This window comes from Camelus bactrianus, chromosome 15 (genome assembly GCF_048773025.1).
Source record: "Camelus bactrianus isolate YW-2024 breed Bactrian camel chromosome 15, ASM4877302v1, whole genome shotgun sequence".
NCBI classification, from domain to species: domain Eukaryota; kingdom Metazoa; phylum Chordata; class Mammalia; order Artiodactyla; family Camelidae; genus Camelus; species Camelus bactrianus.
Window position 1 is genome coordinate 67,980,490 of NC_133553.1, and position 14,221 is coordinate 67,994,710.

Below are 14,221 nucleotides of genomic sequence, written 5' to 3' on the forward strand. Positions count from 1 at the left end.
ATTCTGGAATTTCCCCTCTGGGGCCTGCCTGGAGAGCCACATTCTCCGTGAGGGGAACCTCCCACTGCAGACTCAGGGCTGTTTCTTCCCAGCCAGTCGAACTCCGCAGCTGGCTGTGCTCCCTAAGCGCCTGCTGGAGTGCGTCAGTCTGACCTGCGCTTCCGCGGGTGTCACAGGCGCCTGAGCTCTTCTCTCTCCTCTGTGCTCGGCCTCAGCACAACTGTTAACAAAATGATGGCGCAGCACGTCTGTTTAATGTCTTCTCTCCCCACCCCGTACCCCACTTACCCCTGTGAGCAGGGAATTTGTCATCACTGTATAATCACCGTGTGTATACCCCTAGTGTATGGCTTGACATTTAGTGTACTCTCAGTTTGTTGAGAAAATTAAATTTCTTTACTTTTAAAATACATTATTATATCATGTCATGAAAAGACTAATAAACAGCCCCTGATCTGAATTCTGTAATTATAACTTTAAATGTATCAAGTGAAACACAGGGTTGTTATCCTCATTTTTACCAGTAAGGAAAGTTATCACAGTGAGTGCGTTGGCGGAGGGCCACCAGGTGGTCCCCCAGCAGACTGTGAAAGGGGGGTGCCTCTTCCTCTCTGATAGCACCAGTTTCTCCAGGTTCTAGTTTGCCAGTTAAGTAAAATGAGGTCAATAAGCCCTGCCTCACAGGGTCACCCTGAAGACAAGGATCTAGCAGAGAGATCCGCAAAGGTGGGGAGCACTTACTGCGCAGCTCATATTATGTGCTGTGATTCTATATTAGGGAAGTAAGAAGCTCTCAGGTGGGTTTTGAACTGGGAACTACTGAAAATAATGCATAAATCTTCCTACCTGGTTTGATTATTGCAAAATATCAACTTTACATTGCTACCAGCCAAAGAGACTTCCTAAGGGCTGAGAAACTTTGATCTTGGCCGAGTGAGGGCTGTGGGAGTGAGAACCTGGGCTCAGAGGGGATGGTTATTTCTCCCAGGGCTCGGACGGCCACACATCTGGATGGGACCCTCGGTGGGTCTGATCTGGGCCACAGAAAGCTCCTCAGTGGCTTCCACTGAAGCTGCATAGGCTCCAGAATCCAGGGTGGCCCAGCTGGAGAGGCCAGGAAGTTCCAGGATGCAGGTGTGGGCCTGACGGAGGAGGAGGCGTGGCACTCTGATCCTTTCCCAGGGCCATCCTGAGCCTCTTCCAAACACTTCTGCAGAGAGCAGTTTGTGGGCACGGGGCCTATGCGCCCTCCCCTAGGCAGCAGTTCCATTCCACCATCTTGGCATCTCTGGGACATCCCTTTAGCCTTAATATGTGCCTTAATTTACTGCATTGCAGCAGCCTTCTTACAGGCCCTGCTGCTCAGCCCGCATTTCCAATCCTTTCTTCTCATAGCAGCCAGTGATCTTCCTGAAACAGTGTGACTTGCCGCTCCCCCGTTCACGGTTCTCAAGTGACTTCACTGCTTTTGCCCCATGAGTTCCCAGAGTTGGTCTAAGCCTGCCTCCAGCTCCTTTCCCTGTGCTCTGGTTAAGACAACTTGCTCATCCTCTTTTTCACACTTCAGAGTCTTTGCCCAGGTGGGTCTGTTTCGCTCTGAAATGGGTAGTTTTCTTAGAGGACAACTACTCAGCCTTCAGGAGCTGATCAGTAACTACTTCTAAACCCCTTGGCCCCAGTTGCGTTAGTCATTCTCTCCTTTCTCAGTCATGACTTGCTTGATCGTCTGAGTACGTCTCTAATTCCCCAGGGGGAGTGCTCTTGCGTGCAGGCACTGGGTCCGGATTAGAGCTCCGTGCCCTCCGCAGGGGCTGGCAGGCTGGGCACTAAGAGTGTGTTCACTGACCAGATACTGTCTTCTCTCCTCTCTTGTTCTAGGTCTGGAATGAAGTTTGAAGGACCAAGGGACTGGAGGTGTGTGAAGGAAGAGCCACGCCTGATCAGGAGAATGTCTCTCAAAGGAGAGAGGTGTACACTTTTCAACACTCACTGTGTTTCTATTGAGTAGAGACAAGAAGGGACAATCCACAGTCCCTCCCAGCAGGAAACTCCTCCTTAGTTGGGGGTGTAAGCCTTTTTAAAAATAGTATATTGAAATATAAGAGATTATATTAATCAAGTAGAGGTTGATATAAGGCGGTGGTACCAAACTCAGCAAATTCAGTGTAGCTGGCTGATAGACAAATCAATAGACAAATAAACCACTACGGTGTAACAGCATAGCTATATAAGCATGTTTGATGTTAGAACTTAAAAAGTTTCAAAAACAAAGTTGAAAATAAAAAATATTTTAATCATTAAATTATTAAAATTTTCTTTTCTGTTTATTCCTCCTTTGGAAGATGACATCTTTTTGTTTTAGGTTTTTTTGGGGGGCAGGTAATTAGGCTTATTAATTTTTTAATGGAGATACTGGGGATTGAACCTAGGACCTCGTGCAGGCTAAGCATGCGCTCTGTGTCTGTCCTCACCACCACCATCTTTCCTTTTCTCCCAAGACACAAGTGTCAGATCTGCCTCTTGCTGCATATGGGACAGCCTTGACTGTCGACTAGGAGCTTTATGCAGTTTTAGTGACTCATGATGGGAAACAGCTGTTCACATGAAGTTTCCTCCAGAAATGGAGGGAGTCTTTCTTTGCTTGATGGTTTTTATTTTTAGGATAACTGTGCATTGATACATTGAGAATTCTGGAATGCCAGTGTTGCCATATTTAGTTTTCACGATCATATACCATTGTTCTGTTTGTTGCTTTTTATTCATTTTTGCTGCTAATATTAATTAGAAAAATGATGTCAAGCTCTAGTCGGTTCTGAAGTCAGAGAACTTCTATTAGATCTCAGTCTGTACAATTTGAGGAGCGTACTCTAGATAGCACACTCATTTCTGGAAATTGATTTTTCTGGGGATAAGTGGACAAGTGTGTGTCTTGCCAAATGTGATTCTCAAAGACACTGTGTTACTGAAATAAATGAATTGGCTCAAGATTGCTGTAACTATCTGTGGGAGCCCCTGCAGAGCAATGCTCACACGTTGAAATGGATAGGATGCCAACCCCAAACCATAGTCTTTGTTCTCGACTTTACAGATAAGCTGGAGTAGGAATTTTCATCTGAGCAGCACAAGCAGGTATATCTCTTTCAGGAGTTCCAAAAAATCTCCTCCGCAGCTTGTCACCGGACCTCCCCACGTGTAACGTGTATGTTATCACATGTATTCCCATGTGTAACAGGTATGACCATGCACGTAACTCCAAGTTCCTCAAGCAGATTGTTCAGCTGTCTACAAGCCAAATCACGAATGGGTTTTTTGGTTCATTACTATTTTATAGTTTTTGGTGCTAGGCTTTTTTTTTTTTTTTTGCATAAAGTCATCCCTTGGGATGGTATCCTTGACCTATGTTCTTACAGAAACACTGGGTTTATGTTTCTGGAGCTGGGGCAACAGCATTCCAGGAGCAGCATCGCATGCGCGTGTCGTTTCTGATGCTGTGCCTGCTACGGGTACCAGACCCCAAAGCTCTCAGGCCCACAGCAGTTCTCATGGACACAGTAAGTGGACATGGTTAACCAGTCGTGTATTTTTTATTTGTACTCTATAATTCTGATTTATGAATACTGCAAGTTACTTCTATAAATGCCTCATGACCTTTTAAATTCTGCCACTTCTTTAATACACTAAGCATTCAATGTTTTTAAATTACTGAAGTGTAGTTGATTTACAGTGTTATTTGCAGGTGTACAGCAGAGTGATTCAGTTACATATATACATACATACACATGTATTTTCCAATTCTTTCCCATTATAGCTCATTACAAGAAGTTGAATATAGTTCCCTGTGCTATATAGTAGGTCCTTGTTGTTTATCTATCATATATAGTAGTGTGTATTGGCTAATTCCAAACTCATATTTATCCCTACCCCTCTTTCCCTTTTGGTAACAATAGTTTTTCTGTCGTTGAGTCTGTTTCTGGTTTGTAAATAAAATTTGTATCTTTTTTTTAGATTCCACATATAAGTGATATGGTATTTGTCTTTCTCTGACTTACTTCATGTAATATAATAATCTCTAGGATTATCCATGTTGGTGCAAATGTCATTATTTCATTTTTTAAGGCTGAGAAATATTCCATTGTGTGTGGAATACACACACACACACACACACACACACACACACACACACACACACACACATATCTTCTTTTTTTTAGTTTTCATTACCTAAATTATATTTTAAAGATTGTTTTATTGTCATTTTAATATTAGAAAACGAAGTAGTGATTTGCTGGGCAATGTCAAGAAGTTGACATGGTTCTTAATTACATTAAGAATATTCTAGTATTTTGGCTCTGTGTGAAATGTAAGTGGTGGTTTTCACCTCGTCCAGCACAGACCTACCCTATCAGATACATCATATCTTCTTTATCCAGTCATCTGTCGATGGACATTCAGGTTGTTTCTGTGTCTTGGGTATTGTAAATAGTGCTGCTATGAACATTGGGGTGTATGTGTCTTTTCTAATTAGAATTTTCTGCAGATATATGCCCAGGAGTGGGATTGCTGGATCATATGGTAAAACTATATTTAGTTTTTTAAGGAGCCTCCATACTGTCCTCCAAAGTGGCTGCACCAATTTACATTCCCACAAACACTACAGGAGGATTCTCTTTTCTCCACACCCTTTCCAGCATTTATCATTTGTAGACTTTTTAATGATGGCCATTCTGACTGGTGTATACCTCACTGTAGTTTTGATTTACATTTCTCTAATAATTAGCAATACTGAGCACCTTTTCATGTGCCCATTGGCCATCTGGACTTTTTCTTTGGAAAAATGTCTATTTATGTCTTCTGCCCATTTTTTGACTGGGTTGTTTTTTTTTTGACATTAAGCTGTATGAGCTGTTTCTACATTTTGGAAATTAGTCCCTTGTCGGTCACATCATTTGCAAATATTTTCTCCCATACTGTAGGTTGTCTTTTTGTTTTGTTTATGGTTTCCTTCGCTGTGCAAAAGCTTTCAAGTTTAACTAGGTCCCATTTGTTTTGTTTTGTTTGTTTGTTTGTTTTGCTTTTATTTCCATTACTCGAGGAGACAAATCCAAGAAAATGTTGCTGTGATTTATGTTAAAGAGTGTTCTGCCTCTGTTTTCCTCCAGGAGCTTTACAGTATCTAATCTTAGATCTTTAATCGATTTGGGATTTATTTTTGTATACGGTGCTAGAGAATGTTCTAATTTTATTTTTACATGTAGCTCTCCAGTTTTCCCAGCACCACTTGTTGAAGAGATTGTCTTTTCTCCATTGTATATTCTTGCCTCCTTTGTCATAGATTAATTGACTATAAGTGTGTGGGTTTATTTCTGGACTTTCTGTCCTGTTCCATTGATCTGTGTGTCTGTTTTTGTGCCAGTACCATGCTGTTTTGATTACTGTAGCTTTGTAGTGTTGTCTGAAGTCAGGGAGCATGATTCCTCCAGCTCTGTTCTTCTTTTTCAAGATTGTGTTGGCTATTTGGGATCTTTTATGTTTCCATACAAATTTAAAATTTTTTTCTTCTAGTTAGTTCTGTGAAAAATGTCATTGATAATTTGATAGAGATTTCAGTGAATCTGTAGACTGCCTTGGGTAGTATGGCCATTTTAACAATATTAATTCTTCCATTCCAAGAACACAGTGTATCTTTCCATCTCTTTGTATCATCTTCAGTTCATTTCATCAGTATCTTACAGTTTTTGGATTACAGGTTCTTGGCCTCCTTAGGTATTTTATTTTTTTTGGTGTGATGGTAAATGGGATTGTTTCCTTAGTTTCTCTTTATGTTATTTTGTCATTAGTGTATAGAAATGCAACTGATTTCTGTATGTTAATTTTGTATCCTGAAACTTTACTGGATTCATTGATGAGGCCTAGTAGTTTTCTGGTGCTGTCTTTAGGATTTTCCATTTCTAGTATCATGTCATCTGCAAACAGTAACAGTTTTACTTCTTCCTTTCCAAATTGGATTCCTTTTCTTTTTCTTCTCTGATTACTACGGCTAGGACTCCCAAAACTATGTTGAGTAAAAGTGGCGAGAGTGGTCATCCTTGTCTGGTTCCTGACCTTAGAGAACATGCTTCCAGCTTTTCACCACTGTATGATGTTGGCTGTGGGTCTGTCATATATGGCCTCTATTATGTTGAGGGATGTTCCATGTATGCCCACTTTCTGAAAAGTTTTTAATCATAAATGCATGTTGAAATTTATCAAAACTTTTTCTGTATCTATTGAGATGACCATGTGGTTTTTATTCTTGAATTTGTTAATGTGGTGTGTCACATTAATTGATTTGCAGATATTGAAAAATCCTTGCATCCCTGGGATGAATCCCACCTGATCATGGTGTGTGATCCTTTCAAGGTATTGTTGGACTTGGTTTGCTAGCATTTTGTTGAGGATTTTAGCATCTATGTTTATCAATGATATCGGCCTGTAATTTTTTTTCTGATATCTTTATCTGGTTTTAGTATCCAGGTGATGGTGGCCTCATAGAATGAGGTCAGAAGTGTTCCTGCCTCCTGTTTTTCAGAATAGTTTTGGAAAGACAGGTGAGAAGTCTTCTCTAAATGTTTGGCAGAATTCCCCTGTGAAGCCTTCTGGTCCTGGACTTTTGTTTGTTGAGAGTTTTTAAATTACTGATTCAATTTCAGTGCTGGTAATTGTTCTGTTCATATTTTCTATTTCCTCCTGGTTCCATCTTGGCAAATTGTACCTTTCTAGGAAATTGTTCATGTCTTCTAGGTTGTCCATTTTGTTGGCATACAGTTGCTCACAGTAGTCTTACGATCCTTTGTATTTCTTTGGTGTCAGTTGTAACTTCTTTTTTCATTTCTGATTTTGTTAATTTGGGCCCTCTCCTTTTTTTCCTTGATGAGTCTGGCTAAAGGTTTATCAATTGTGCTTATCTTCAAAGAACTGGCCTTCAGTTTCATTGATCTTTTCCATTGTTTTTTTAGTTTAAGCGTTTAGCTTAAGCATTAGGCATTTAGATTAAACATTAGATTTTTGGTTAGAAGTAAAATTGCAAATATTTGCTTTTGTTTAAGGTCCATAATTTCCCTTGTGTACAACAGATTGTTTTGCTATTATTTGCTATTTGTGAAAGGTTTTAGAGCCATGGTATTTCTTCATTTGACACATCATTGTATTTCAGAGGCAAATCACGTACTTTATTCATATTCACACTTTGACTTTGTTGACAGTTTACCTTTTTTTTTTATTCAAATCAACTGGTTTTATTTCTTCTGAATGTTGGTCATGGGCCCTACAGGTCATTTGATGTATAATGACCTTGTATATGTAGAAAAAGAATTCATTTCCATAAAGAAATGAGTCATCTCCCCTTTTTCTTAAAACCGTATTATCTTCTTGGTCTAGCTTTTATTTTCACACTGTTTAGATTGAGATACGGGTACAAGATATTTCCCCTTCCACTTATTACAACTAAAAGAAAATCAACAACATAAGAATGACAATAAGACACAGCTGACACTCAGCCTCATAGTCCAGGAGCTAAAAGGGATGGAAGCCAGGGTGGAGCTGAAACCTCATTCTTGTCTGAAGGGTACAGTTCTGTGTGGCCCAGACAAATTTTGCCAGGTGGGAATTTGATTTCGGTATACCTAGATCTTCTTTTACCTGATTTACATTTGAAATCTCTTGATTTTTAAATGTTTGCAACTAGATCATGCGGGCCATCCTATGTGGGCCAAACAAGGTAATCTGGAGGCCCATTCCGCCCACTGTGTGTCAGCATGCTACTTCTGGTAGAAGGAACAGTTTCAACAAGCACAGGGAAACCTTTGTCCACCGCAGGCACTGGATCTTTCTCTCTCTCTCTTTTTTTAATTTTTCAAAAACAACTTTATCCATGACACATACTAAAATAAAAACTCCCACCCTCTGGAAGTGAGCTGAAAAAAAAAAATCCACCTCCCACATCCCTGTTCCCAACTCCTCCCATTCCCTGCAAATAAAAGGGGAAAAAAGGTGAAGAAAAACAAAACAAAACAAAACAACTGAAAAATGAAAGCCCTCAAAACCCCCCCAAAACAAGGCATTTCCCCAGGGGGAAGGGGAATTTACACTGAAGCCGCTGGGAGTGGAACAGAGATCTTCCAGCTACAGAGTACATTACCCAACTACACGCTGTCTATAAAAGACTCACTTGAGAGCTAAGGATATAAACAGTTTGAAAATAAAAGGATGGAAAATTATATTACTTGCAAATAGTAATCAAAAGAGATCAGGAGTGGCTATACTTATATCAAATTAAGTATACTTTAAATCAAAAAAGCTTATAAGAGAAAATAAATGATACATTAATAAAAGGCTCAGTACAGCAAGGAGATGTAACAACTATAAATAATTATGCACTTAATAACAGACCACTGAAATATATGAAGCAAAAACTGAATTGAAGGGAGAAATAGATGGGTCTACAATAAGAGTTGGAGATGTCAATACCACTCTCACAGTAAAGGACAGAACCACCAGACAGAAGACAAATAAGGAAATAGAGAACTTAACACAATAAACCAATTAGAACTAATACATACACTCAGAACACTCCATTCAACTACAATAGCACACACACTTTTCTCAAGTGCACAAGGGACATACTCCAGAACAGACTATAAGGTAGGCAACAAATCAAATCCCAAGATTTTAAAAGACAGGTATCATACAAAATATCTTCTCTTACCACAATGGAATGAAGTTAGAAATCAATAACATAAAGAAAACTGGAAAACCCGCCAAATTGTGGACATTAAACAATATGCTTTTAAATAACCAGGGAATCAAGAAAGAAATTACAAGGAAATTAAAAAATTTTTAGAGATAAATGAAAACAAAAATACAACATACCAAAACTTATGGGATGCAGCAAAAGTGGTGTTAAGAGGGAAGTTTGTATCTATAAATACTTACATTAAATAACAAGACATTTCTCAAATCAACAATCAAACTTTACAACTTTAAGAAACTGAAAAGAACAAATTAAACATAAACCTAGCAGAAGGAAGGAAATGCTGAGGATTAGAATACAGGTAAATGAAATAGAGAATAGAAAAACAGAGATAATCAATGAGATCAAAAGTTGGTTCTTTGAAAAGATCAACATAATTGACAAGTCGTTAGCTACATGGACTAAGAAAAAAGACAAGACTCAAATTGCTAAAATCAAAAATGAAAGTGGAGTCAATACTACCAACTCTACAGAAATAAAAAGGGTTATATGAGAGAACCGTGAACAATCTTACACAACCCATTGGATAACACATACAAAATGGAGAAATGCCTACAAACACAAAACCTACCAAGACTACCTTACACACCAAAACAAGCAGTCTGAAAAAAATCAGCCATGATGGTGGAGTAGAAAGACCCTGAGCTCCTCTCCTCTCAGAGGCACTCCAAAATTTAAACTATTTTTAGTTTTAGTTTAAACCTATCAAAACTAACAGAGACGTTTATAATAATATATACCTACATTGAGGAAAGAGAAAGACCTGAAATAAAGGACCTAACTTCATATCTCAAAAAACTAAAACAAACTACAAAGTTAGAAGAGGGAAGGAAATAGCAAGGATCAGAGCAGAATTAAATAAAACAGAGACCAGAAAAACAACAGAAAAAAAAATCAATAAAATTTAAGAGTTAGTTTTTTGAAAAGACAAGCAAAATTGACAAACCTTTAGCTAGACTAATAAAAAATAGAGAATACTCAAATAGAAATGAAAGAGGAGGCATTACAACTGATAACACAGAAATATCAAGTGGCATCGGAGGTTACTATGGACGATTATACAGGAACAAGTTAAACAACCTAAAATAAAAATTTCCTAGAAACTACACCCAACCAAAGTGAATCATGAAGACAGAAAGTCTGAACAAATCTGTAACAAGCAAGGGATTTGAATCATAATCAAAAACCTCCTAATGAAGAAAAGCTCCAGGGCCAGATGGTTTTCTTGGTGAATTCTACCAAATATATAAAGAAGAACTAATGCCAATCCTCTCAAACCATTTCAAAAAATTAAGAGGAAGGAATGCTCCCAAACTAATTTCACAAGGCCAGCATTACTCTGACATCCAAGCCAAATGAGGCCACCACAAGAAATGAAGATTATAGGCCGATACAGATGCAAAAATCTCAACAAAATACTAATGAACCAACTTCAACAGCACATTGAAAGGATCATACACCATGATCAAGTGAGATTGATCCCTAGGATGCAAGAATGGCTCAACATATGCAAATCATTAAATGTGACACACGTCAATAGAATGAAAGACAAAATCGTATTATCATCATAATAGATGGGGGGAAAGCATTTGATGAAACACAATATCCTTTTCTGGTAAAAAAAAAAAAAACAAAACAACCCACTTCTCCGTAAGTTGAGTATAGAAGTAATACAGGCCGTATCCAACAAGCCCACAACTAAACTCACACTCAAGGGTGAAAGAGTGAAAGCTTTTCCTCTAAGATCAGAAACAAGACAAAGGTGCCCAGAGTGGCACCAATCATATTTAATTTAGTATTAGAAGTCCTACCCAGATAAATTAGTCAAGGATAATAAATAAAAGGCATGCAAATCAGAAAGAAAGGAGTAAAGTTGTCTCTGCAGATATTCAGGATTTTCTAAAACTCCACTAAAAATGTTAGCACTAATAAAAAATATTCAGTAAAATTGCAAGATACAAAATTAACCTACAGAAATCAGTTGCATTTCTATACATTAGCAACCAAATATCTGAAAAAGAAGTAAAGAAAACAATCTTATTTATAATAACATCTAAAACAATTAAATAGGAACAAATTTGAGGAGGCAAAAGATCTGTATACTGCAAACTATAGGACTTTGATGAAAGAATCTGAAGACATAAATAAATGGAAAGATATCCCATGCTCATGAATCAGAAATAACATTGTTAAAATATCCACATTAACCAAGGCCATCTGTAGATTCAATACCATTCCTATCAAAATTCCAATGGCGTTTTTCATGGAAATAGAAAAAACAATCCTAAAACTCAAATGGAATCACAAAGACCATGAAAAATTAAAGCAATCTTGACAAATAATAGCAAAACCAAAAGTATCACACTTCCTGGTTTCAAACTTTATCACAAAGTTATAGTAATCAAAAGAGGATGGCATCAAATCAGACACACAGACCAGAGGAACAGAGTGGACAGCCCAGAAATAAACCCACACATATATAGTCAATTACTACTTGTGACAAGCATACTCAGTAGGGAATGGATAGTCTCTTCAAATAATGGTGTTGGGAAAACTGGAGAATCACATGTAAAAGATGCAGTTGGACTCTTAACTTACACCAGTCACAAAAAAATTAATTCAAAATGGATTAAAGACTTAAACATAAGATCTGAAACTGTAAAACTCCTAGAAGAGAACATAGAGTAGAAGCTCCTTGTCATCTGTCTTAGTGATTTTTTAGATGTGACACCAAAAACACAAATAACAAAAGCAAAAATAAAAAAGTGGAACTACATCAAATGAAAAAGCTTCTGTACAGCAAAGAAACAATTCACAAAGTGAAAAGGCAACCTATGAAATGAGAGTAATATTTGTAAATAAAATATCCAATAAGGAGTTAATATCAAAAATACGTAAGAAGTTCACCCAGCAACATACAACAGCAAAAAGCCCAAACAATTCAACTTTAAAATGGGCAGAGGGCCTAAACAAAGTTTCCCAAAGAACACATATAAATGGCCAACAGGTACATGAAAAGAGGCTCGATATCAATAACCATTAGTGAAACACAAATCAAAACCACAATATCACTTCACATCTTCTGGAATGGTTATCATCAAAAAGACAAAAGGTAACAAAAGCAGAGGAAAAGGAGCCCTTATACACTGTTGGTGGCGATGTGAGTTGGTACAGTCATTATGGAAAACAGTAAGCTCAAAAAATTTAAAAAGCCAAATGTATACATGTATATGCATGACTGGGACATCGTGCTGTACATCAGAACTGATGGCATTTCAACTAAAAAAAAATTTAAAAAGAAAACTACCATATGATCCAGTAGTTCTACTTCTGGGTATATAACCAAAGGAAATGAAAGGAAATCACTATCTTAAAGATATATCTGCACTCCCATATTCACTGAAGCATTATTCACAATAGCCAAGACATGGAAACAGTCTTAGTGTCCATCAACAGATGGTTAAAAAAGATGTGACTGATACAAGCACGCACACACACACGTATCTACTGAATGTAAATACACACAATGGAATATTACTCGGCCATGAGAAAGAATGAAATCTTGCCTTTTGTGTGACATGGGTTGACTATGAGAGCGTTGTGCTAAGTGAAATAAGTCAGAAAGACAAATACTGTGTGATATCACATACATGGAACGCAAAGAAGCTGAACTCATAGAAACAGAGAGTAGGATGGTGGTTGCCATGGGCTGGTGGTTGGGGGAAATGGAGACATATTGGTCAAATGGTGCCAACTTCCGGTTATAAGATGAGTAAGTCCTAGGGATCTGATGTATGGCATGGTGACTGTAGTTAACTATTCTGTATTACATACTTGAAAGTTTCTAAGAGTAGATCTTAAATGGCCTAACCACACACACACACACACACACACCAGTGATAAATGGTGATGAATGCTTAATAAAATGCTGTCCGGGGGAGGTAGGAAAGCTTTCATTATGGAGTTTCACAGTTTACCTGGTGCAGCTATTCTCAACATGACTAAATTCAGCATCAGAGAGCTGGGAAGAGATATGAACCACTGACTATCCCAAGCTGGTACAAGCCAGTTCCAGGGCACCCCATCCCCTTTCTTATGAATATGTGCACACAATCCAAGTGCACCCTGACTAACACCCTGAACTCTCACTCCAAATGAACAAACAAAACTACACTAGACATCGCCAGAACATATTTTAGAACATACAATATACACTAAACACACCCTTACAACTGCTACCTGAAACCCGAACAGACATACAAACCACCTCTTACTGCCTGGTTTTTTATACAAATTCATACTCACCTTGAATGTGTATGAATATAAACCCATGCACACCACCTGTATGTTCACAACAGATACTCTACAGACACACAGGCCTTAAGAAACCACCCCCCAAAATACCGACACACAATCCTAAAATACATATATTTCAAAATTCCTCACCACACAAACCACACAGCCTGTTTGTCAATACACACACTGAACGTCTCCCGTCTGTCAGAGTACACACCCCGTAAGCCCCTTGAACCCAGACACACACAGTCACACAAACAACTCAAATTACTAAATATACAGAAGACTCTACCACAAACACTGAAAACACATAGAAGCAACTGCACCAAGTTCTTCAACCATTACCTTCTAGAAGTAACACAAAGGGGGTCTCTGAATGCTTTAATACACACAAAATCCTTATGCACACACTCACAAACTATCCATGAATATACACCCAGCACCCTCCGATACACACGAAACACAAAAACAACAACAATATGTTGGAAAGTATATTAGATTTAACCAGAAAAAAACCTAAAAGCATTTTCATACATGAAGACACGTTGCATTAGTATTTAGCTGCGTACCACATCTCCGAAAACATTTAAATGCAACTCAAAACAACGGTTTCCTGTGTGAAAGAGGATTGGGATGACAGGGGAAAAGAGATGGGAGGAGGACTCACGATGGCATATTCCACTTGACACAATTTCACTGTGAACCATGCAAAGGTACTACTTGTTCAAATACTACATTACAATCATTTAAAAAGTAAAAATTAAATATTTAGCAACAATATATTGAGAAACAAAAATGAGTGATTTCTCTTCTTAGACACACGGGCTGCATGATCATTTTTTGATGGACTGGGGCTTTCCAGCAGAAAGGATCATTAGTAAGGCTGGTCCTGCTGGATATTCATTGGCGCAAAAGGACTGCTTCCTTACGAATGCTGTGCCGACAGAATGGAACAGACAATCTTAATTTCAAACACTCAGTTTCATGGAGCCATAAATACCCAAGTGTCTAGCAGACTCTTAAGTTCTCAATTTTTTCAAAGTCTAGTTTCTGTTGAAGTCAGTCAAGAGCCAGAAAGGAAACAGAGTGGGTTGAGGGACACAAAACTAGGTTGACGGACAAAGAAGTGAAATAAAG